General features: G+C 42.4%; 1 pseudogene; it reads right to left on the reverse strand.

Annotated features, from left to right (window-relative positions):
- Window positions 1-589: 589 nt before the first annotated feature.
- On the reverse strand, window positions 590-709 carry LOC130352899 (5S ribosomal RNA; annotated as a pseudogene).
- Between the last annotated feature and the right edge of the window lie 23,542 nt (window positions 710-24,251).

Genomic DNA, 24,251 nt, shown 5'->3' on the forward strand with positions numbered 1-24,251 from the left:
TGCTATGCTGCTCCCTGAGCTGGGCCTAGAGGGTGTGTGTGAGGTGTGTGCAGCCCAGCCATTAGGAGCAGCAGGAGAGCAGCCGTGTTGTCCGTAGTAAGCCGCATGCACTCACAGTCCTTGAGGAAAGGACCTCCAAGGCAATATTTTCTAAAATATTACCAGTACCAAGAGCCACACCAGAGAGGCAGCAGGAGATTAGGTAGATAAACAAGTAGCTCAGAAGCTGGTGTAGGAAGGAGGGGTTCATGGAGAAATGGGCGGACTTCTCTGTCAGATACCGGCTCTTCTGTAGGGACAGGCTGCACCTCAATGGGGAGGGTGCAGCTATGCTTGGGGAGAAGATGGCATGAAGGGTGGAGGAGTGTTTAAACTAGGGACTGGGGATGGGAAAGTACAAAATAGAGGGGAAAGATAGTGTAGATAGAGAGCTGGGGATAGGTAATAATGCTGGGGGTTGAGCAGTGGGAAGGGTTAGAACAGTTAATAGGGATAGGCTTCATAGGAAAAAAAAAACATACACCATTGAATTGCATGGCTTCAATATATCCTTTTAGGAATTGAAATGGAAGGCGGCAAAAGAGCAAAATGTCAACGGCACCCGGGATTCCCAGCCAGTCTCCCATGCCAGTACTTGCCGGGCCCTAAGCTGGGTAGCAGTCTGCAATCTAACGAGAGCAGGCGCGTTCAGCTTAGGATGGCCGTTGACGGGCTCCTGTCCTGTATACTGGGGATTTAAGCATCAATATATCCTTTTAGGAATTAGAGCAGAAGGCGGCAACAGAGCAAAATGTCAAAGCAAGTAAGCAGTTACATCATTACTGATAAGTTGGTAATGCTGTCTGCTCATTGGTCAAGAACTTTATTGTCTGCTCAGCAAACCAGTAAATTCCAGCTTCAGTACCTTCAAGGCCACTAGCTAATTTCGATTTTAACAGGGCGCGTTACAAGAAGGAAGCGCCATATTGTGATTTAAAACTACGCAGTGAGAAAATAGAAACTTAAAACTAATAAAAGTAGATACATCTCATTATTCTACTACCCAGAGGTCAGTTCTATAGTTTCAAGCATCACTGGGCGCTAGCCAGAACTAAGATGAAAGTTTACTGAAGCTAGGAAGACTATATATATATATATATATATATATATATATATATATATATATATATATATATATATAATTTATTTATTATGTGACCTTCCATCTCGGGGATTAGCTCTGGGATCGTCCTGGTCACTTGCCACGGGACACGTTCCTCACAATAACACCACAGACCAGTTCCGCATACAAGTCTGGCTCCTCGCCAGCTTCATTTCCACAGGTTGCAGGTAAAACAAAACCTAAACAGGAACAAAATAAAGTCCTAGATCGTCTGGTCACTGACTACACATATCAGCATGCCCTGACTACGAACTGGTGAGCCACCCTCAACCAGTTAAACCTGTGTCTCCTGCAACTTGTTACTCACAGTTCACACCACTTCTTGGACCACTCGCAGCGCCTTCTGCGTGTTACCTAAACAGGGTCTGTGTGTCTCCCCCTCTAAAAGCCAGCATACTGTTTCCCAGGGAGAGCCCCAACTATTGTTTCCTTTCCTTTTAAACACACTTCCCCTTCCTGATACCTCATTAATCAGGCCACAGGTGGAGCATTCTCCAGAGTTAGCAAGGGAAATACACCCTTTCCTTGCCACACTGCCACATATCCCCCCCCCCCCACTCTGCTCAGACCACTGGGAAGGAGCACTTGTATTCAAAAGGCAGAGTCCAACTGCCTTTGCTTTTCCTTGAACAACACCATCCAACAGGTTTTGAGGCACTTGGCTTCCTTCATCAGCAGATTTTATCTGCACCACTTCAATGGCGCACCCTTCTTTCATTCGCACTTTCATCAGCCACCGAGCACAAGACTTTTGGTCACCTTTGACAAATTTCTTGTAAAAAGCTCCATTTATGTCACACCTTTCCAACACCAGGTTCTTCATCTTGGTCTGTGCAGTGCTCTGGACACTAGGTATGGACAAGGCAGATGCTCCAGGCCTTTGTCTTCTGTCAATTGTATGACCATCGCCCAAACTTTGCTGGTGGCCAACCGAACCTGTATCAACCATTTGCAGGACTTCTAAGACATCCTCCACAATTTCAGGAGGCTTTCCTTTAATGCACCTGTCCATCTTCTCCTTGAGACGGACTCTTCTCCAAATTCTACTTTTGCAGACTTTCTTCCGGTGTTTTCTGGAACTAATCCAGCGCCTCTCAGGGTTTCTACCACGACCCAGTCTTCTATCACAGTGACCTCTTTTTAAGGACTCTGTTTTCTTATTAGCCCTTTCTTTAGGTACACCGACTTTCATAGGCTCATCTGCAGGCTGAGAACTCTTGGCTCCTTTAGGCCTCTTTTCACCTGCACCTTCAGATGTGTCACTGACTTTACTTGCAGCTTGTGCAGTTACCCTATCTCTGGTTTAACTTCTGCCTCAGAGAACTTCTCTGCCTCAGCATTTTCACCATCCAATGTCAATATCTCTGCAGCTTCAGAGGACTTCCCATATGGTTTCACCACAGTCTCAGCTTCAGAGGACCTCTCATATGGCTTCTTCTCATGACTACTGTTTCTTGCATCCATTGTTCAGACTCTGCCACTTTTAGAGAAAGCATCCGTGTCTCCAGTAGCTTTTGCCCCACAAGCAGTTTTTCTTCTTTTACACGGTCAGCTGTGGCTTTGGCCTCAGTTTCCATCTGAGACACTTTTAACTTATAGCTTGGTCTCTGGTTTCTTTTAGGACCTTCATGTCCCCTTCCCCTAAACATTTCTGCTGCTCACTCTTGAGCTTAGCAGAGTTCAACTTCTCACTTTCCAGCAATTTCATGGCTACCAACCTAGCCTTGTGATCACTTTGTAGATCCAGATATGCCTCACATAGGACATTCACTTCTTCTTCCTTGAATGAGATCTGCTTGACTACACTCTCCAATTCTCTCTCCTTGCTGGTCACAAGACCCTGGGAGCGGGACAGTTCATCCTGCAGAGCCGCAAACTCACTTTTGTGGCACTCCATATCTTTTTCTGCAGCTGAAGCTTTGCTTCCTGCTCTTTATTCAAGTCTGCAAGCGTTTTTTCTTTCTCCTCTGTCAGGTGATGAACCTCTTCTTCCTTTTGTGACAATTTAGCAGAAACCATCTGTAAGGTTTCTTCAAGGTTCTGGATCTGCTCCCTTTTTTTACCAAGACCAGCTCGTTTTTTTCTGAGATCTCTTACTTACAGCGGTCTCCTTACTCTCGCTGCTGGACCTTGAGACATTTTCTTGTCCTCTGGCAGTCACCTGTCCTTGGCCTGTCTCTTCCTTCAAGTCAACTCGTTCAGACTCTTCTCCACCTTTTAGGAGTAGTCTCCCCCTTTTCAAGGGTCTTGGCCACTTGGGCTTTAGGGTAGTTCCCGGACAGTCTCTCTGGACTGTCTCTCTGCTCACTGGCAGATTTCTCTTTCACTTCAACACTGTCTCTCCACTGCCCAGCAGAAAGGTCTAGGGCTCCTGGGTCTGCAACAACATCTGGTCCAGTAGTTCGACCTTCCTGGTCACGATCCATCTCTGGTCCAGACATCACATCTCCTTCACTCAGGACTCTGTCTGTGACAGTAAGTGCAGCCCCCAGCTCCACATGTACTCTCTTCAATACTTCTGTATTATCCACAGACATCTCTGTAGCTTCTTTTCGGGGGTCATCTCTTCCAGATGACCACGCAACTCTAGCCCCACCTTGGGCTCATCTTCCGCTGGCGGATGGAACCCATGTTCCTGTACCTGATCCACTTCTGGTTTTACAGAGGCACACTTGTCACTTGAGTCTCTGGATCCTCTTGGACTTGACTCACAGTCTGGTCTTCAGCTCTCTCAGCAGTCTGGCAGACCCCTATCTGACCTACATCTAGTGACTGCTGACACTCCCCATCCTCAGCTTCTGCTGAGTAACTCTCCACTAGTGTGTGGTGCAAGTCAAGTGTTGTGAGACTATCAGGTGTACCTGCTCTAGTCACCTGACAGTCTTCCCATAATTGCTGAAAAAATTGAAAATCCGTCCCCAGTACTACATCATACTTCATGGAGGGCTCTATTGCAACCTTGTGACTCACGGTACCATAGGGAGTAGACATTAACCATTTTATAACCCCAAATACCGGCCTGCATAGACATTATAGCAGGGTCTGGCTTTCTGCTGCTGGACTTTACCAGACTTATTACACATCTAGGTTCTAACAAAACCATCATCTTTTTCCCTTCTATTGCCAGCTCACACAGGTTTTCTTTTGTCCTGTCAGAGATGGCAGTAGTACTCTTTATATCTGAACACATCAACATAAGTTTTTCAACAAAAACATTATCAGATTGCACATGTTCAAAATTTACAGGACAGTGCACGCACTAGGACCTAACTCAGGCAAGGTGTGTTTTGTTAAGTTTTCTCCCTGTCCTGCATCCAACATTTTCTGTTCACCAGATTTTTTAAATCCGATCTGCACAGTGTGAACAGTCTCATCACTCTTCATGAGGGGTTCCCCACCCTCACATGATTTTGCAACTGGACATAGGTTGGTACCACCTTGAACACTGTTCACACAGTCAACTAGGGAAACACCACCCTCCGACTCAGCATTTTTATGCACAGTCCCATCATTCTTATGTACAGTCTCATAGTCTCTTAACATGGCCCCTATAACCCCTGGAACAGTCTTACCAGAATCTCTTGCCGTCCAGTCAGTTAAGGGCTGGCGCTGGACACCTCTCACCAGCTTCTCTGCTGCAGAACATCGCTCCACTTGCTCTTTAAGTAGCTCTGCAACTTTAACCCCTTAAGGACCAAGGACGTACCGGTACGTCATTGGTCCTGCTCTTCTGATATAATGCGGGGTTACACAGTAACCCCGCGTCATATCATGGCGGGCCCGGCGTCATAGTGAAGCCGGGACCCGCCTCTAATAGCGCGCAGCGCCGATCGCGGCGCCGCGCGCTATTAACCCTTTAGCCGCGCGCTCAAAGCTGAGCCGCGCGGCTAAAAGTGAAAGTTCCCGGCTAGCTCAGTCGGGCTGTTCGGGATAGCCGCGGCTAATCGCGGCATCCCGAACAGCTGACAGGACAGCGGGAGGGCCCCTTCCTGCCTCCTCGCTGTCCGATCGCCGAATGACTGCTCAGTGCCTGAGATCCAGGCATGAGCAGTCATGCGGCAGAATCGTTGATCACTGGTTTCTTATGAGAAACCAGTGATCAACATAGAAGATCAGTGTGTGCAGTGTTATAGGTCCCTATGGGACCTATAACACTGCAAAAAAAAGTGAAAAAAAAAAGTGAATAAAGATCATTTAACTCCTCCCCTATTAAAAGTTTGAATCACCCCCCTTTTCCAATAAAAAAAAAACTGTGTAAATAAAAATAAACATATGTGGTATCACCGCGTGCGGAAATGTCCGAATTATAAAAATATATCATTAATTAAACCGCTCGGTCAATGGCGTGCGCGCAAAAAAATTCCAAAGTCCAAAATAGTGCATTTTTGGTCACTTTTTATATCATTTAAAAATGAATAAAAAGTCAATAAGTCCTATCAATGCAAAAATGGTACCGTTAAAAACTTCAGATCACGGCGCAAAAAATGAGCCCTCATACCGCCCCATACACGGAAAAATAAAAAAGTTATAGGGGTCAGAAGATGACAATTTTAAACGTATTAATTTTCCTGCATGTAGTTATGATTTTTTCCAAAAGTCCGACAAAATCAAACCTATATAAGTAGGGTATCATTTTAATCATATGGACCTACAGAATACATATCAGGTGTCATTTTTACCGAAAAATGTACTACGTAGAAACGGAAGCCCCCAAAAGTTACAAAACAGCGTTTTTTTTTCAATTTTGTCGCACAATGATTTTTTTTCCCGCTTCACCATAGATTTTTGGGCAAAATGACTGACGTCATTACAAAGTAGAATTGGTGGCGCAAAAAATAAATCATATGGATTTTTAGGTGTAAATTTGAAAGAGTTATGATTTTTTAAAGGCAAGGAGCAAAAAACGAAAATGCAAAAACGGAAAAACCTCCGGTCCTTAAGGGGTTAAATCCAGCATCACTGCAGTGCACTCTGTAGTCTTGCAGCTTGGCTTACTCCCACTTGAGTCAGGATCTCTGTCTTGACTTTCCCATAGTCCCGTAAAATCTTTGGCTCCAGTTCACAATGAACTTTTTGAGCCTCTCCTTCAATGAATCCAAACACCAAGTTTCCCCAGTTTGTCTTGGGCCATGCCTCATGCACAGCAATCCTTTCAAACTCTGCAAAGGTTGCTTCCTCTTGTGCTGCTGCAGTCTGCAACACAACACTTATCAGGACATCCATCTTGAAAACACCACAGTCCTTTGCCAAAATGTCAGCCGCTTGCCAACAAAATTTTCCGTTGCCCCTAGCAACGCCTTTATTCACAGTCTCGCACTCTGCAGGTGGCCCGTCCCCCTGTCTCCTTACTTGAGAAAGAGCGCCCACTCGCTTGATGCGATCTGTTGCCCCTAGCAACAACTTCACCACAGGCTCAGTCCTGCTCTTGTTCTCCACAGCTGGGCTCGTCCCACTGTCTCCTCTCTGAGAAAGAGTACACCCGTGCAACATGCACGGTAATTTTCTCTTGGCAACAACGTCACTGCAACTCCACCACTGGTTGCTCCTAGCAATGATTTGCCCGCATCCGACACCAAATGTGACCTTCCATCTCGGGGATTAGCTCTGGGATCGTCCTGGTCACTTGCCACGGGACACATTCCTCACAATAACACCACAGACCACAGTTCCGCATACAAGTCTGGCTCCTCGCCAGCTTTATTTCCACAGGTTGCAGGTAAAACAAAACATAAACAGGAACAAAATAAAGCCCTAGACAGTCTGGTCACTGACTATACATATCAGCATGCCCTGACTACGAACTGGTGAGCTACCCTCAGCCAGTTAAACATGTGTCTCCTGCAACCTGTTACTCACAGTTCACACCACTTCTTGGACTACTCGCAGTGCCTTCTGCATGTTACCTATACAGGATCCGTGTGTCTCCCCCTCTAACAGCCAGCATACTGTCTCCCAGGGAGAGCCCCAACTATTGTTTCCTTTCCTTTTAAACACACTTCCCCTTCCTGATACCTCATTAATCAGGCCACAGGTGGAGCATTCTCCAGAGTTAGCAAGGGAAATACACCCTATTCTTGCCACACTGCCACTATATATATATATATATATATATATATATATATATATATATATATATATATATATAATATTAAAATACAGGGAACATAGATATCAAAAAATAATTTTACCAACATTCCCTCCTCTGATATCTATGTTCACTCTCTCAGTTCATTTCAGCATAAGTCCCTTCCTCAGCTGGGTTTTTGGATTTCGCTTCATAGAGAGGGGGTATCATCATAGACATCTTCCAGAGGAATAGTTTGATACACAGTCATTGCAGTCTCAATCAGTTTTGACATAGTCCTCGGATGCAGGGAATGCAACAACATCCACAAGTCACCAAGATGATTAACACAATTGCGATGGAGATTAGAGCTGAAGTCACCAATCCAGTCCATCTTCCAAATCATCTCTCAAGCCAGTCAGTGAATGGGTCACTTATTCCTGAGTTCTCGGCCAGTTCATTTGATAATGCAGTCATTCCTTCGGTTGCTCTGGTCACAATTCCTCCTAGGGCTGTATTGTTGGAAATAAAGGTACAATGCATACTGCCAAACATCTTACAGACCCCTCCTCTTTCTGCTAGTACTATATCTAGGGCCATCCTATTTTGCCAGGCTATCAACGAGGGGGGGGGGGGGGGGCAATTGTTCTGCTAAGCCTTTGACTGCATCCCTTATATAATTTACAAACCTCTGGTTATAGTAGGTGTAATTTATTCAGCCAACATATTTTGTTTACTGTACTTTACTGTACTCTACAGAGACTCAAACCCTGCTGCCACTTGATCTCTAACTTTAAACTGATTAGGCACTCCATGTGGAACCCCTATCTTGTCAATTTACACCTGAGAATCAAAAGACCCTTTAGAAAAGGTGTCCCTTTGGCTACGTGAGTGGCCTCTTTTCCAGGGTGACTCTGACAGGATATGGAGGGGCATAGCCAGTTGGACCACATCACAATCCCCTCGGACATTGGCTGGGATCCTAGCTCTTAGCCGTTTGTCTCCGTATAACCACCAGACGTCAGCCCTTTGGGTATCATGCTCAACCCAGCCACCATCTTTCCCTTTTTTGTTAATCCTCTCCATACAGTAGACATCGGGCAATGATCACCGGGTTGGTACCGCTCTCATTCCCTGGGAGTGCAAAGAGAGTAAAATTGCCAGGAAATGCCATGACCGCTGGGGGTATTTGAGATCTCTGGACCTGATGATGAAGCAATAAACTCATTGTATGACAGGTTGTATTAGTATCAGATATGGATATAGCTGATGAAAACAGCTAAAAGACCAGTCCTCAAGGTATATATAAGGAAGAAATAGTAGATGGTAATAGATGATCCAGGTATTAATAATAAAAGTATTTATTTAATAATATGTATGTTAATAGCTGTTGTTCGCTGTCCCTATAGGGCCCTTGCATGGGACATAGAACACAGCAAAAATGTAGCAAATGTAGATATACAAGAAATAAGTAATTAGTAAGGCAAATACTAAAAACAAATGATAAAATCAATAATGAATCAGCAACTTGCATCTAAAATGGTAAAAAATAAATAAATTGGAATAGATAGTCCTTATTAAAGTAAATAGTCCTTGTTATTAAATAGTACTGCTCTATTAGGAAATTAAATGTCTCTCAATATCAAATCCTTCAGATAGCTGAATGCGATGTTAGCTTCTCTGTATACAGCCGGCTCTGCGGTGTGGCACGGAGGTATCAGCCTCCGGCAATGACTGGTATCGGTCTCCAGTAGACCGATACCAGTCATTGCCGGAGGCTGATACCTCCGTGCCACACCGCTGAGCCGGCTGTTAGAAGGATCCCAGGAGAGGTGAGTGGTGCTGTGCATCGGACCCTGTGCTTTCACTGCTATCTTCAAACCTACAAATACAATCTGTACTACTGTGCCACCAACGTGCATAAAGACTGTACTTTCAATGCTGGAAACATTGTATCACAAAACTGTTACCCTTGATTAAGATTGACAGTATATTGAAGTGCTGGATACATTGCATTCTAAAACTGCTACTAATCATTCTGATTGCCAGTATACAGAGAAGCTAACATCGCATTCAGCTATCTGAAGGATTTGATATTGAGAGACATTTAATTTCCTAATAGAGCAGTACTATTTAATAACAAGGACTATTTACTTTAATAAGGACTATCTATTACAATTTTTTTTAACCATTTTAGATGCAAGTTGCTGGTTCATTATTGATTTTATCATTTGTTTTTAGTATTTGCCTTACTAATTACTCATTTCTTGTATATCTACATTTGCTACATTTTTGCTGTGTTCTATGTTGCATGCAAGGGCCTTGCAGGGACAGTGAACAACAGCTATTAACATACATATTATTAAATAAATACTTTTATTATTAATACCTGGATCATCTATTACTATCTACTATTTCTTCCTTCTATATACCTTGAGGACTGGTCTTTTAGCTGTTTTCATCAGCTATATCCATATTTAATGTAATAGACCTTTGGGTGAAGGTAACACCAGTTAAACTCAGGTATATATTCCACTGAGTGAGCTACACTAATCTTTATACATGTATTAGTATCAGGTTTGCATGCTTTTTGGAACAGTTTCATAATTTTACCCTATATAACGCTTTGCCAAGCGTTATATAGGGTATAATCTGATGATTGGTTCCCTTTAAACCTTCTGGATCTGTACTTTAAGGATATTAACTGTTTTGTTTCCATAACATTAATCCCCCCTTTGATTATATTGTTTGCCACATCTTCTCAATATCCCAATGACTACATTCCACCAGCAGATTGAATGCTAGTATTCAACGTGCTGTTGGCAGGAACCCCACTTTTTATCACTAGGAAGAAGATAGATCTCACACATATAATTACCATTTTCTCATCAATTCCATCTGAGACAGAGGTATAACCCCTGAGTTCTTGATTTTGCAGAATACATAACAATAGGATACAGCCAAGAGTATAGTTACATAGTTAGTATGGTTGAAAAAAGACATACGTCCATCAAGTCCAACCAGGGAATTAAAGGGAAGGGTGTAAGGGGATAAAGGAAAGGGATTTAGTTTTATAATTCTGCATAAAATTTAATGTTATTTTGTTCCAGGAATGTATCTAACCCTGTTTTAAAGCTGTTAATTGTTCCTGCTGTGACCAGTTCCTGAGGTAGACCGTTCCATAAATTCACAGTCATCACGGTAAAGAAGGCGTGTCGCCCCTTTAGACTAAACTTTTTCTTCTCCAGACGGAGGGAGTGCCCCCTCGTCCTTTGGGGGGGGTTTAACCTGGAAAAGTTTTTCTCCATATTTTTTTGTATGGGCCATTTATATACTTATATACGTTTATCATATCCCCCCTTAAACGTCTCTTCTCAAGACTAAACAATTGTAACTCCTTTAATCGCTCCTCATAGCTAAGATGTTCCATGCTCCATATTAGTTTAGTCGCGCGTCTCTGCACCCTTTCCAACTCCACAGTGTCCCTTTTATGGACAAGTGCCCAAAACTGAACAGCATATTCCAGGTGAGGCCGTACCAATGCTTTATAAAGGGGGAGTATTATGTCCCTGTCCCTTGAGTCCATGCCTCTTTTGATACATGACAATATCCTGCCGGCTTTGGAAGCAGCAGCCTGACATTGCATGCTATTCTGTAGTCTGTGATCTACAAGTACACCCAGATCCTTCTCTACCAGTGACTCTGCCAGTTTAATCCCCCCTAAGACATACGATGCATGCATGTTATTAGTACCCAGATGCATAACTTTACATTTATCCACATTGAACCTCATTTGCCAAGTGGATGCCCAGACACTGTCTATCCAAGTCATCTTGTAACTTATGCACATCCTCTATAGACTGTACCGTGCTACAAAGCTTGGTGTCATCTGCAAAGATAGAAACAGAGCTGTTAATACCATCCTCTATATCAGTGATAAATAAATTAAACAACAGCGGTTCAAGTACTGAACCTTGGGGTACACCACTAATAACCGGGGACCAATCAGAGTACGAATCATTGACCACCACTCTCTGGGTACGATCCATGAGCCAGTGTTCAATCCAGTTGCAAACTAAAGTTTCCAAGCCCAAGGACCTTAACTTACCTGTCAGACGTCTGTGAGGGACAGTATTAAACGCTTTGGCAAAATCCAGAAACACTATATCCACAGCCATTCCTCTGTCAAGGCTTCTACTCACCTCTTCATAAAAGCAAATTAGATTGGTTTGACAACTTCTATCCTTAGTAAACCCATGCTGGCTATCACTTATAATACTATTATCCCCTATGTATTCCTGTATGTAATCCCTTATAAGTCCTTCAAACAATTTACCCACAATGCACGTTAGACTTACCGGTCTATAATTGCCTGGCGAAGACCTAGAGCCCTTCTTGAAGATTGGTACCACATTCGCCTTGCGCCAGTCCCTTGGCACAATACCAGACACCAGAGAATCTCTAAATATCATGAACAATATTAAACAATATTTAAAAAAAAACACTATCATTGGGTGTATTGTTTATTTAAGAATTTTTTTTTTTAACCCCCTACTTATGTCTAATGCCTGTACGTGCCAGGTAGATGACAACATAAGTCCTGCATCTGAAGTAAAACAAAGGTATCATTATGCGATTCCAGATGAGTGATATTTACAAGACATCCTGGATTATAGACTTTCTGTGAATTGGTAGTATTTTGTATCATTGGTCACTATACATACATGCAAAGGGCCTATTTCTATAAACATTGTATAGTCTGTAGGTAATACTGTCTATATTGACATTTATGAACTCCATCATGTCGTATACAAGGCTTGTTGCCATAGGTTACATTCTTTCCCAAATAGAGCATAACATAAATATATATGTGTGTGATGCCCCAGTACGAGATATAGTCCCGTACAGTCATTAGGCCCTGTCAGGTTGAGTCCTTCTGTGTCCTAAGGGCTCTCCTGCAATGTCTCCCCCATAGTATATATATATATATATATATATATATATATATATATATATATATATATATATATATATATATATATAGTGTTATGTGCTTTATGTATTAAGGACCTTTGAGTTGTCACATGATAATGATGTGTTATGTTACCCAGAGAGCACCAGCTAACCAGGTGACCTGCAACTTGACCTACAGGCATCTGGCCCAGCCCCTTTTTATAAGAGGGGGAGCCATTACAATCTTGCTCTTACACCATCACTCCTGCTGAAGAACAGTAAAAAACAGACATCTCAGTGCTAGTGTCCAGCATCTGAAGGCCTCAAGCCACCTACAGCCACATTCCAGTAAGTCAAGTCTATGTCTGCGTGGCTGAACTAAAGTCTATTAAATTCACTACAAGTCCCAGAAAGCTGCGCGGTCCTTCTGTGTTACTGGATCCTGGCCTAGCTGTAAAGACTATTTCCATCTGTCTACATCAGTAAAGCTACCGTTAACCCTAACCTGGTCTTGAACTATTATTACCCTGCCTAACCTTGGGATAGCGGTGCTACCGTTCGTGTGGTTGCCGGGAAAACCACGCCCTGGCATCATGAACATTAGGGGTTAATAACACCTTGCCCTTGGGCTACAACATCTGCCCCATACACCTCACCTTCACATCCGTGGCTTTGCCACATATATACACATACATATACATTACTATTTCTTATCACTTTTGCCTGTCCTGAATCCCCACATTCAATTAACTGACACAGGTCTACTAGTATTGTACTGCTGGTTCCCTCCGGGAATGTCAAATTGAGAGGTCTACCTACAGCCAACCAGTCTGTTAGTTGTGTCTAATCATGGTCTTTATGGTAAAGGTTTGAGAATGTCCCTCCTAGGATTCCTGGAGTTCACACCAGACCCACCATACATATTATTCCTATCATCCAATCCAGCTGAGGAGCTCCAAGGGTCGGGTATTGGAGACTTCACCGGTTTGAGACAGTTTCTGCATTATGCAGAATCTCCCTTTGTAGCCGGAATTATTGGAGTTCCTACAGCCTTCTCTCGCTGCTCTACCTGCAGAACCTCTGTACAAGTGAGACTGATGGAACCAGGTGTTCCTTTCAGCTATCCTTATTGCTGTAGGGTGGTTAGTAGTACTTGGTAGGGTCCCTTCTACTTAGGTGAATGTCAGTGTTTCTTCTTGATCACTTTTATGAGGACCCAGTCTAAAATGTTCAACTTTTTCTTCTTCTATGGATACTCTTTCTGAAATGGAACAGACATGGTTAATTTGTTTCTGCTCCAGCAGTCTGGACATATATTCTACTAAGGTTATCTCTGTCCCCCTCAATATGTGTCTCATTTGGTAACAAAGGTATGTTCTATGGTCTACCATACATCATCTGGACTTAATCCATCTTTAGTGGTTGTAATATGCAAACTCAGAACAGCTCATGGTAAACAGTACATCCAACTTTTCCCTGTCTCTTCCATAGCTTCTCTCAGTTTGCTTTTCAGTATACCATTATGTCTTTCTACGAACCCTACTCTACGACTGGGGGTTGTATACACAGTGACTTATTACTTCTATACCCATTACTTCTATTAGGCGTTTTATAGTTTGGTTTACAAAATGTCGACCATGATCACTATAGATCTTTTCTGGAATCCCAAATTGTGGAATGATGTCTTTTAGTAAAGCTTTAGATACTGTTAGGGCATCAGCACTTCCTCTGGGAAATACTTCTACCTATTTGGTCAATGCATCAATTAACACTAGGCAATATTTCTTTTTCTCACAATTATGAAGTTCAATAAAATCCATACAGATGTGCTGGAATGGGTATTTTGGGGTTTGAAATTTTGCCTCTCATTGGTCTAATACCTCCTTGTGAATTGTGTCTTGCACATATCAGACATTGGGAACAAAAGTTTTTAGTTTGTGAAGTCGTATACCAGGACTACAATGCTATTAGTACCCCATACTACCCCCCTCTTGAGACATGAGTCACCCCATGTATCAATACTGCTGCATAATAGAAATAGGGACGTGGACAAGATTGGTTTGGTGTCAGGTGATTGGCAGAGGCCATTAATGATACTACATCCTTTGTTCTTTGTTCATCTAAAATCCCTCACCTCCTCTAGAAGCTAGGGAGATTCTTCAGTCAAGGACGCGTTCTCTAAGACTATAGGTATAGGGTCCACTACAAAAGCAATAAACCACTGGTCGCATGACAAGTGGGCACCAGTCCATTTCTGAAATACAATAGACAGTACAAAATAAACAGATATCAAGACATATTAGGACTAGTATACAGTAGGCAAAAACCCAAACAAAGCATGTCAACAACAAAGACTCGCTGTTTAGATACAAACCTACAACAAAATACACACTGGACTAAACATGGAGAAACACAAATAGAATCAGAACACAAACAGAAATAGCATCACAAGCCACATTACATACTCCTAGATAGAAAGATAGCACAAAATACAAACCAGAATTTTTATCTGCGGAGATCCAGAATTATAACCAAAACAAAAACAGGACTGACACAAATACATACTGAGCGTGAACATACTCAGAGACACAGAAGCTTAACTAAAAATCACCAGCCTGATAAATAGCCTCGCTGAGACACTGTATTCTGCTATAATTATTCAACTAGACATTGCATACTCCAGAATTTCCACTAATCTGGCAAACTTACTACATGTATGTACTGCAAGCATTGAATACTTGATTTATCCTACGATATTATGTCTTTTAGCATTTATTAAAACCATTCACAAATTCTCCTATGTAAATTACATATCCCTTTGTATAAAATGCAAGCCCCTTTTGGAATGCTTGGGCGTTGGCTAGTCCCCGGACGCCATTTTCAAACATAGCACTATGCCTATGCTTAGAAGATTGTATATTTTTATACAACAAAGATGAAACATGTTACAGCTCACATAACAGATGGGGAAAAAGAAGTTTGACTTCATGTCTTCCATTTGTAACATACTAGATATAGCAAGTGCTGTATATACAGTAAATAACACAAGTTTCACAACATCATACACTCAAGATGTACACAGACTTCAGGCAGAGAGGAGATGGAGAGGACGGTATTACAGAATACACAACACTGGCCCTCATTTACTAAGAAAATCGGGTTGTAAGTCTATGTTGCTTTCTTACCCGACTGCTTTTTTCCCCTGGTATTTATTATTATGTCGCATCCTGTTTGTCGCACTGGGTTTTGTAGGTTTTGGTTTCCAACTCCTCTGAGCTGTCGGGAAAAAATCCACAACAATACAACAAATTCGGGTTGGAAACCTTTATAAATACGTGGGAAAGCTCAGAAATGTCGGGTTACGCCCCTTTTTCGGGTTTGGGAGAATCCACATCGGGTCCGTCGGGGAAAAAATGTCGCATCGTGTCGCAGACTGGCGCACGATGTCTGCGACATGGCGCAGACAAAGATGCGACAAAAAAACCCGACAAAAGAGGTCGGATTTAGAATAGTAAATGAGGGCCACTATCTACAAGCATTCTCTTCTTTTGTAATAACTGATAACTAAAAGAATCATAACATAATAACAGGACACACACAAAGGGCTCTTCATACATTCACAAAAGTATAAAAGGATACAATTATGCAAATATATGCAATAACATTCAATTAATACCACATGGATTTTCCTTATCTTTTTGCTAGTTTGAAGTGATTCATTACAACACTTTTTATTTATACTAACAGTTTTAAAAAGGAAAGTATTCACTACTATTATTATTATGCTATTCATTGATCCAGGGGACCCATGTGGTCCCACCCTAACTCCTTCAGTACAGTGTTGAACAAAGTATTAACGCTTTTAACAGTTCCAACAAACTTTTTAGACTCTTCTACATTCTTGTACCATAGTATCACTTGCATAAACACTCTCACCTATTCTAATCCTACCTCCTCTGCGCCTTCTGTAACATATTGTTTCCCATCCTCTTAAACATGTAGTCACCCTTACATTTTTCTTTGCCTGTTAGCTTATAACTGTATTGTTATCCCCTTTTTGCTTTTACAAATACATTGGGGCCTAATTTATTATTTATTTATTTTTTTACACTTTTTAAGTATTCTTTTTTTTTTTTGTGTGTGCAAAAGTCTGGGAATAACCCGTAGGCCCTTGGCTACTGTTTCTATCACAGTGTGGGTCATACATGGGGTACAGGCACTTAAGTCTGAGTTCCTGCTCTCATCATCTGATAATTTGGACTCAGAGTCACTACAGATTGGGAGTGGTGCAACACTCTCTCTTAGGTAGGATGTTTCTGCCTCCCTTGAGGTGTGGTGGTGACTGGTGCCACAGAAGTAGAAGTTACTGGGTTTTGTCCCGTGGGAGGGTCTACTCTGGCAGGATGGACTCGGGAAACAGTGGGATTGACTATGGCCTCCCGGGTTTGGGGAGGCCGCACCTCCACATAGGGTGGGGCTGCTTCTTGGAGTGGATGTTCAGAAAAAACTATATTTCCATCTCCATTATCCACTAGGGACATTTTTTATTTATTTATTTTTGTTAGATCTGACTTGGATGGGGTTCTTGCCCTCCACCAGCTAGTGCCCCATACCCAAGCTTCTTTTGTTCTGTTAGACTCAATTCCTTAGTCCTACCACATAAAGCATGCCATAATTTTACGGTCAATCTATTATTAAACCCCAACTACTTCTCCCACTTAGTACAGTATTTAACTTTTTTTTTTTTCACCTTTGCTATGCTTAAATTTTCTATCTCCGTCTAGAGAAGCAGGTGGAATGCAGCAGTAACAAAGACAATTGTAAACAGATCCCTACACAACCTATTCCCCATCTTTAACAACCCTTGGATTTCTCAGTGATCTATGTAACAACAGAGAAAAAGTTTTATGATTACGGAGACAGAAATGATAGAAGATCAACATGACCATGAGCAATGCCCAAACAAATGGCAGAAACAGAAAATAATTAAACCCTCCACCAGCAACAGTAATGTTAGTCATAGATTAAGTAAAATTGGTATCAAAACCCAACATGAGAGAAAAAGGAAATCAGCCTCGCGATCACTCCTGATAACTCAGCTGTTCCAGCGGTTTACACCAGGCAACACTCCTCTGGTGTTCGGTATACCTTTTTGCAAATCTTTATCTGTCCTGGACAGCAGGCAGTGTCTTTTTATATTAGGCTACACCCCAAGAAAGCCTCTTCGGCCCCTGTGTCACCTGGATTGCATACGATCGACAAAAGTGCCTGACTTCGACTACTGAAACCCCTAGATTTAATACGAGCATTTCAGTATCGGTACTCTGTTAGGGGTCAGGTCTGTTCCCGCTCACACTCCCTGCCCTCTTCAGCCTACAGCCCCTCATGACTGCTGCATCTTTAATAAAATTTCAACACAACAAGAAAGGAATTGAAACAATATCAACAACCAATAGGACAGACAAAGGACAGGGAAAGATAAAAGTTTCCTTTACCTTCTCAGATGTTGGGAGGACTGGATCTCACTGGTTCGGAACCGGATCCGGGGCTGGGAGGTCTGACTCACACTGACCTATTTTTCACGGTATGGGGATTTCTATATGCCCATCCAGAGGATTTTGGGAGTGGAGAGGCTTTGCTGGTTACTCACCAACTTTTACAGTCAGCATTGTCTGTCCCTGAAACCAGTGGATTGGTTCCGGTATCGAAGGACCATCGATGTCAGGAAAACTCTTCTTCAGAGATCAGTCAACTCCCTATATCGTCAAGGTAATAGGTTTATCACATACATCGATGTATGGGCGATCCTTACATAGGGAAAGTCAAGTAAAGAATCCCTTGAGCTAAGGCATTCAACAGCTTTTATCAAAGCAAGTAAGCAGTTACATCATAACTGATAAGTTGGTAATGCTGTTGGCTCATTGGTCAAGAACCAGTACATTTCAGCTTCAGTACCTTCAAGGCCACTAGCTAATTTTGATTTTAACAGGGCGTGTTGCAAGAAGCAAGCGCCATATTGTGATTTATAACTATGCAGTGAGAAAATAGAAACTTAAAGCTAATAAAATTAGATACATCTCATTATTCTACCACTCAGAGGTCAGTTGCATAGTTTCAAGCATCACTGGGCGCTAGCCAGAACTAAGATGAAAGTTAACTGAAGCTAGGAACTTATGAATACAGGGAACACAGATATCAAAATATAATTTTACCAACATTCCCTCCTTCATAGGAAAAAAAACATACACCATTGAATTGCATGTTGACTAATGCCAGAAGTCTGACCAATTAAACTGACGAACTGGAGTTGATAATGTCTGAGGAAAATTATGACATAGTGGGTATAAGAGAGACTTGATTGGACGATAGCTTTGACTGGGTGGTCAACATACAGGGTTATAGTCTATTCAGGAAGAATCGGACAAAATGGAAAGGGGGAGGAGTTTGCCTTTATGTAAAGTCCAGTCTAAAGGCCGCTCTGCGGGAAGATATATGGGAGGGAAACGAGTCACTATGGGTAGAAATATATGGAGACAAAAAAAAAATTCTGATGGTTTGCGATGAGCCACCAAACATAATGGAAGAGGCAGAAGATCAATTACTGAGGCAAATAAACAAGGCAGGAAATCAAAATGATGTGATAATAATGGAGGACTTTAACTATCCTGATCTAAACTGGGAGACTGAGACCTGCCAATCTCATAAAGGAAACAGGTTTCTGACTATAGCTAAAGACAATTATCTCTACCCAATGGTGCAGGGTCTGACCAGAGGGGTTGCCCTACTGGACTTAATATTAACCAACATACCTGACAGAGTAGCTAATGTGCAGGTAGAAGGACACCTAGGAAATAGTGATCATAATATAATACATTATAACTTGTTCTGCAATAAGAGAACCTCTCGAAGGGCCACAAAAACAATGAACTTTAGGAAGGCAAAGTTTGATTAACTCAGATAAGCTCTTAACAATATCAATTGGGATAATGTCCTCAAAAATACTGACACTAAAAATATTTTAAATTCTCACTGTAAGAGGTATATACCTCATGGGAATAAAAGGGTCAGGAATAGGAAAAAAAACAATATGGATGAACAAAAATGTTAAGAGGGCAATAAATGAAAAAAAAAAGCATTTAAACTACTAAACAGGATGGCAGTGAAGAACATTAAAAAAAACTGTAGAGGAAAATGTAGAATATGGAAAGAACAGATACAAGACACAAGTGGAGACAGACTCATTGGCAAGGAGAGTAAAACTAACCCCAAAATCTTCTTTAACTATATAAATAGCAAAAAGGTTAAAAATTAAAGTGCTGGCCCTTTAAAAAAAATGTGGAAGAAGAAATTATAGACAAGGATTAGTAAAAAGCAAATCTATTAAACACATTCTTCTCCACTGTATTCACAGAGGAAAATAAAATGCCAGGTGAAAAACAGTGATATAAGATATACTCCCCAGTACATGTCACCTGTCTAACCCAGGAAGAAGTACAGTGCTGCCTACAAAAAATCAAAATAGACAAATCACCAGGTTCAGATGGCATTCACCCCCCCGTGTTCTAAGGGAGTTAAGTAATGTAATAGACAGCTCCCTATTTCAAATAATCAATGACTTTATAGGGACAGGGACTGTTCCCCAGGACTGGCGCATAGCAAATGTGGTGCCAATATTTAAAAAGGGTTCAAAAAGTGACTCCAGGAATTATAGGCCTGTCACTTTAACCTCAATTGTATGTAAATTGTTTGAGGGTTTTCTGAGAGATGCTATTTTTGAGAATCTTGATAAAAATCAATGTATGACTCCATATCAGCATCGCTTTATGAGAGATCGGTCCTGTGAAACTAACCTGATCAGCTTTTAGGAGGAGGTGAGCTCCAGACTGGACCAGGGGGAATCGTTGGATGTCATATATCGTGATTTTTCCAAAGCATTTTGGCCAAATAAAAGGTTGGTGTATAAAATGAGAAGGATTGGGCTGGGAGAAAATTTGTGCAAGTGGGCAAATAACTGGCTCAGTGATAGGAAACAGAGGGAGGTTATTAATGGTACTTATTCTGATTGTGTGACTGTTACTAGTGGGGTACCACAGAGGTCCATTTTGGGTCCTATTCTATATAATATATTCATTAATGACCTTGTAGAGGGGTTGAATAGTAAAGTAGCAATCTTTGCAGATGATACTAAACTATGTAAAGTAGTTAACACCATAGAGGACAGTGCATTGGTACACATGGATCTGATAGATTGGAGGTTTGGGCTGGGAAGTGGCAGATGAAGTTCAACACTGATCAATGTAAGGTAATGCACATGGAGAGGAAAAATCCAGGCTGGGATTATATGTTAAATGGGAGCACACTTGGGGCGTTTGACATGGAAAAGGACTAAGGAGTCTTAGTTAACAGTAACTTTAGCTGTAGTGACCAGTGTCGGGCAGCTGCGGCCAAGGCTCATAAAATCATGGGGTGCATCAATTGGGGCATAGATGCCTACGACAAAGAAATAATTATATCACTGTACATATCACTAGTCAGACCACACATGGAATACTGTGTACAGTACTGAGCACCAGTGTACAAAAAAGATATAGTGGAGATGGAGAGGGTTCAAAGAAGGGCAACCAGAGTAATGGTGGGAATGGGAGAACTACAGTACCCAGAAAGATTATCAGAATAGGTCTATAACCTATTTATACCCAGAACTGTATCTATAACAACGGGGCATCCTCTAGTTTAGAGGAAAGAAGGTTTCTACGCTAGCACAGACAGGGGTTCTTCACTGTGAGAGCAGTGAGACTGTGGAATTCTCTTCTGGAGGAGGTGGTCATGGTGAACTCGGTATGGATACTCCCTGACCCGAGAAAGAGGGGTGCAGATCCCCTCGAAACGCGTTGTCAACTTTTTGTACAATAAAAACGCTGTTTGAAACCATCTAGAAGTTTGGCATCCTTACAACTTCATTCCATAATCCAGCGATCAACCAGGCAAGTGTCTCTTTTCTTCAACCTTACCAAGTGTGTGGACATCTACATTGACGCTGGGTACGGACAGACATGGGCTGCTGCTGAATGTTGTACGCTTAAGGCTACTGTTGGTGTTGCGCTCGGAACGTAACACACCAAGGTGAGTAGTTATATTGTATACCCACTTATTCCTAAACACTAAAAAAGCCAGGTATGTCTGGGAATACAATCACAATATAATCACAATTGCCCCAGGACAAAGTCCGGAGCACTAAAGTCCCATTTGGACCTGACTACCATAAAACTTAACTTTTAATGAGTGCAACGTAAATTAAGATCTGGTGATTGATAGCTGTTAAAATTGTCGACACTGTGTCCTGTGAACTTATGTCACTGTTATAAGAGAACGTTACAATCGGAGGTTGGTGGCGTGGCCTACAGGCTAATACACCACAAAAGACCTATACCCACTATACATTTATTGGTGGGGCTTACAGGCTCTTCCACTGTAATAGTGTCTTGCTGAGTGGTGCCTTCAGGCTGAACCACCCACTATTAGTGGGGCCTACAGGCTCTTCCATGTCGGGGGAGAGTGGGGGAAAGATGGCAACGATGGTGAGGCGGGGACCGATGGGTGCGGTTACCTGCGATCATGGCACGGGGACCAGGACCGGCACCTGACAGGAGGCGGCAGGCAAGTGGCATTGGCCTCAGATACAGCTGTGAAGATCGCCGTAAAGTGATCTTCACTGCTGTATCTAGGAGTTTCAAAACTACAACTCCCAGTATGCCCAGACAGCCTTTGGTTGCTGAGAGTTGTAGTTTTGCAACATCTGGAAGGACAGTGGTCTGCAAACTGTAGCCCTCCAGATGTTGCAAAACTACAACTCTCAGCATGCCCAGACAGTCCAGGCATGCTGGGAGTTGTAGTTCTGTAATATATGGCCCTTCAGATGTTGCAGAACTACAACTCCCAGCATGCCTGGACAGTCTCAGCATGCTGGGAGTTGTAGTTTTGCAACATCTGGAAGGACATTGTTTGGAGACCACTATACAGTGGTGTCCAAACTGAAGCCCTACAGATGTAAATTCAAAGCATGCCGAGACTGTCCAGGCATGCTGGGAGTTGTAGTTTGGCAACATCTGGTCCTTCAGGACATCTTGGCATGCTTGGAGTTGAAGTTTTGCAACATCTGGAGGGCTACAGTTTGGAGACCACTACACAGTGGTCTCCAAACTGTTCTCCCCCAGTTGTTGCATAACTACAACTCCCAACATGCCCTTCACTGTCTGGGCATGCTGGGAGTTGTAGTATTGCAACAACTGGAGGCACACTGGTTGGGAAACATTGTCTGTTTCCTAACTCAGTGTTTCCCAACCCGTGTGCCTCCGGCTGTTGCAAAACTAAACTCCCAGCATGCACTGACGGACCATGCATGCTGGGAGTTGTAATTTTGCAACAGCTGGAGGCACATAGGTTGGGAAACACTGAGTTAGGAAACAGACAGTGGAGCGGAAACACTGCGGTAGTCTGTTACCTAACTCAGTGTTTCCTAATCCCAACCAGTGTGCCTCTAGCTGTTGCATAATCACAACTCACTCACAAATCACAACAGCATGCATGGTCTGTCAGTGCATGCTGGGAGTTGTAGTTTTGACCCCCCATGTGAATGTGCAGGGTACATTTACATGGGCGGGGGTTTACAGCAAGTTTCCTGCTTCAAGTTTGAGATGTGGCAAATTTTCCGCTTCAGTGCGAAACTCACTGTAAACCACCACCCGTGTGAATGTACCATAAAAACACTACACTATACTACACTAACCCTAAATAAAGAGTAAAACACTACTTATACAAACACCCTTACACTGTTGCCCCCCCCCCCAATAAAAAAAAAAAAACTCTTGTAAGTCAGTTTTTCCAAAACGGAGCCTCCAGCTATTGCAAAATTACGACTCCCAGTATTGCCGGACAGCCATTTACTGTCCAGGTATGTTGGGAGTTTTGCAGCAGCTGGAGGCACCCTGTTTGGGGAAAACTGACGTACGGTATTTTTAGTGATAAGGCAAGTGTAACACTTGCATCCGGGTACACCCCTATTCAAATCCCTAAATTATGCCTCAAATGCGCATGGCAATCTCTCACTTCAGAGCCCTGTTGTATTTCAAGGCAACAGTTTAGGGCCACATATGGTGTATTTCCATACTCTGGCTTTTTCTCCTTTGACCCCTATGTGAAGGATATATGTGTATATGTATGATAGATAGGTATATGCATGGTGTATGTATGATAGACAGTCATACACAAACCTATCATACACACATCTATCATACATACATGCATACAACTAGCATGCACACATCATACACACTAGGGCTTCATGATTTAGGGAAAATGTGTGATTGTGATTAGGGAGGTAAATATTGCAATTTCAATATGCGATATAAAAAAACTAGTGATATTCCCTAATTTCATGTTCACATCCCCCTTTTCATGTCATTCCCCCAATGTCACATTTTTCCCCCTCCATGTCACATTTCTCCCCCTCATATCACAACTCCCGAGCTGTGTCACATTTCTCCCTCTCTATCACATCTCCCCTGGCCTGTTATATTTCCCCCTCATGTCACATTTCTCCCCATCATGTCACATCTTCCCCATTAATGTTGTGCCAGGGCAAGGGGAAAAATAAAAAAAAACACAAAGTATCTAATGCTTACCTAACACCAGTCCCCCGGAGCTCCCATTCTCCTTCATGCAATCCCGGTATCTTCTCTCTGCTCCAGACAAGTTATGGTTTCAGGACCTTTCCCAATCACTGGCCTGACATGTGAGTCTGTTGCTGTCACTAAGCGGAAAAAGTCCTGAAACCAGTACTTGACGGGTGGAAGAGAGATGCTACCAGGACCCCACAGAGGAGAACGGAAGCTGTGGCAGACAGGGATCGGGGCTAGGTGATCATAAGGTTTTTTTATGTTTTCCCAGCCCCCCTATTATTACTTAGGACAGTGTTTCCCAACCTGTGTTCCCCCAGCTGTTGCAAAATTACAACTCCAAGCCCGGACAGCGAAAGGCTGTCCAGGAATGCTGGGAGTTGTAGTTTTGCAACAG

Source organism: Hyla sarda, chromosome 1 (assembly GCF_029499605.1).
Source record: "Hyla sarda isolate aHylSar1 chromosome 1, aHylSar1.hap1, whole genome shotgun sequence".
Taxonomy (NCBI): domain Eukaryota; kingdom Metazoa; phylum Chordata; class Amphibia; order Anura; family Hylidae; genus Hyla; species Hyla sarda.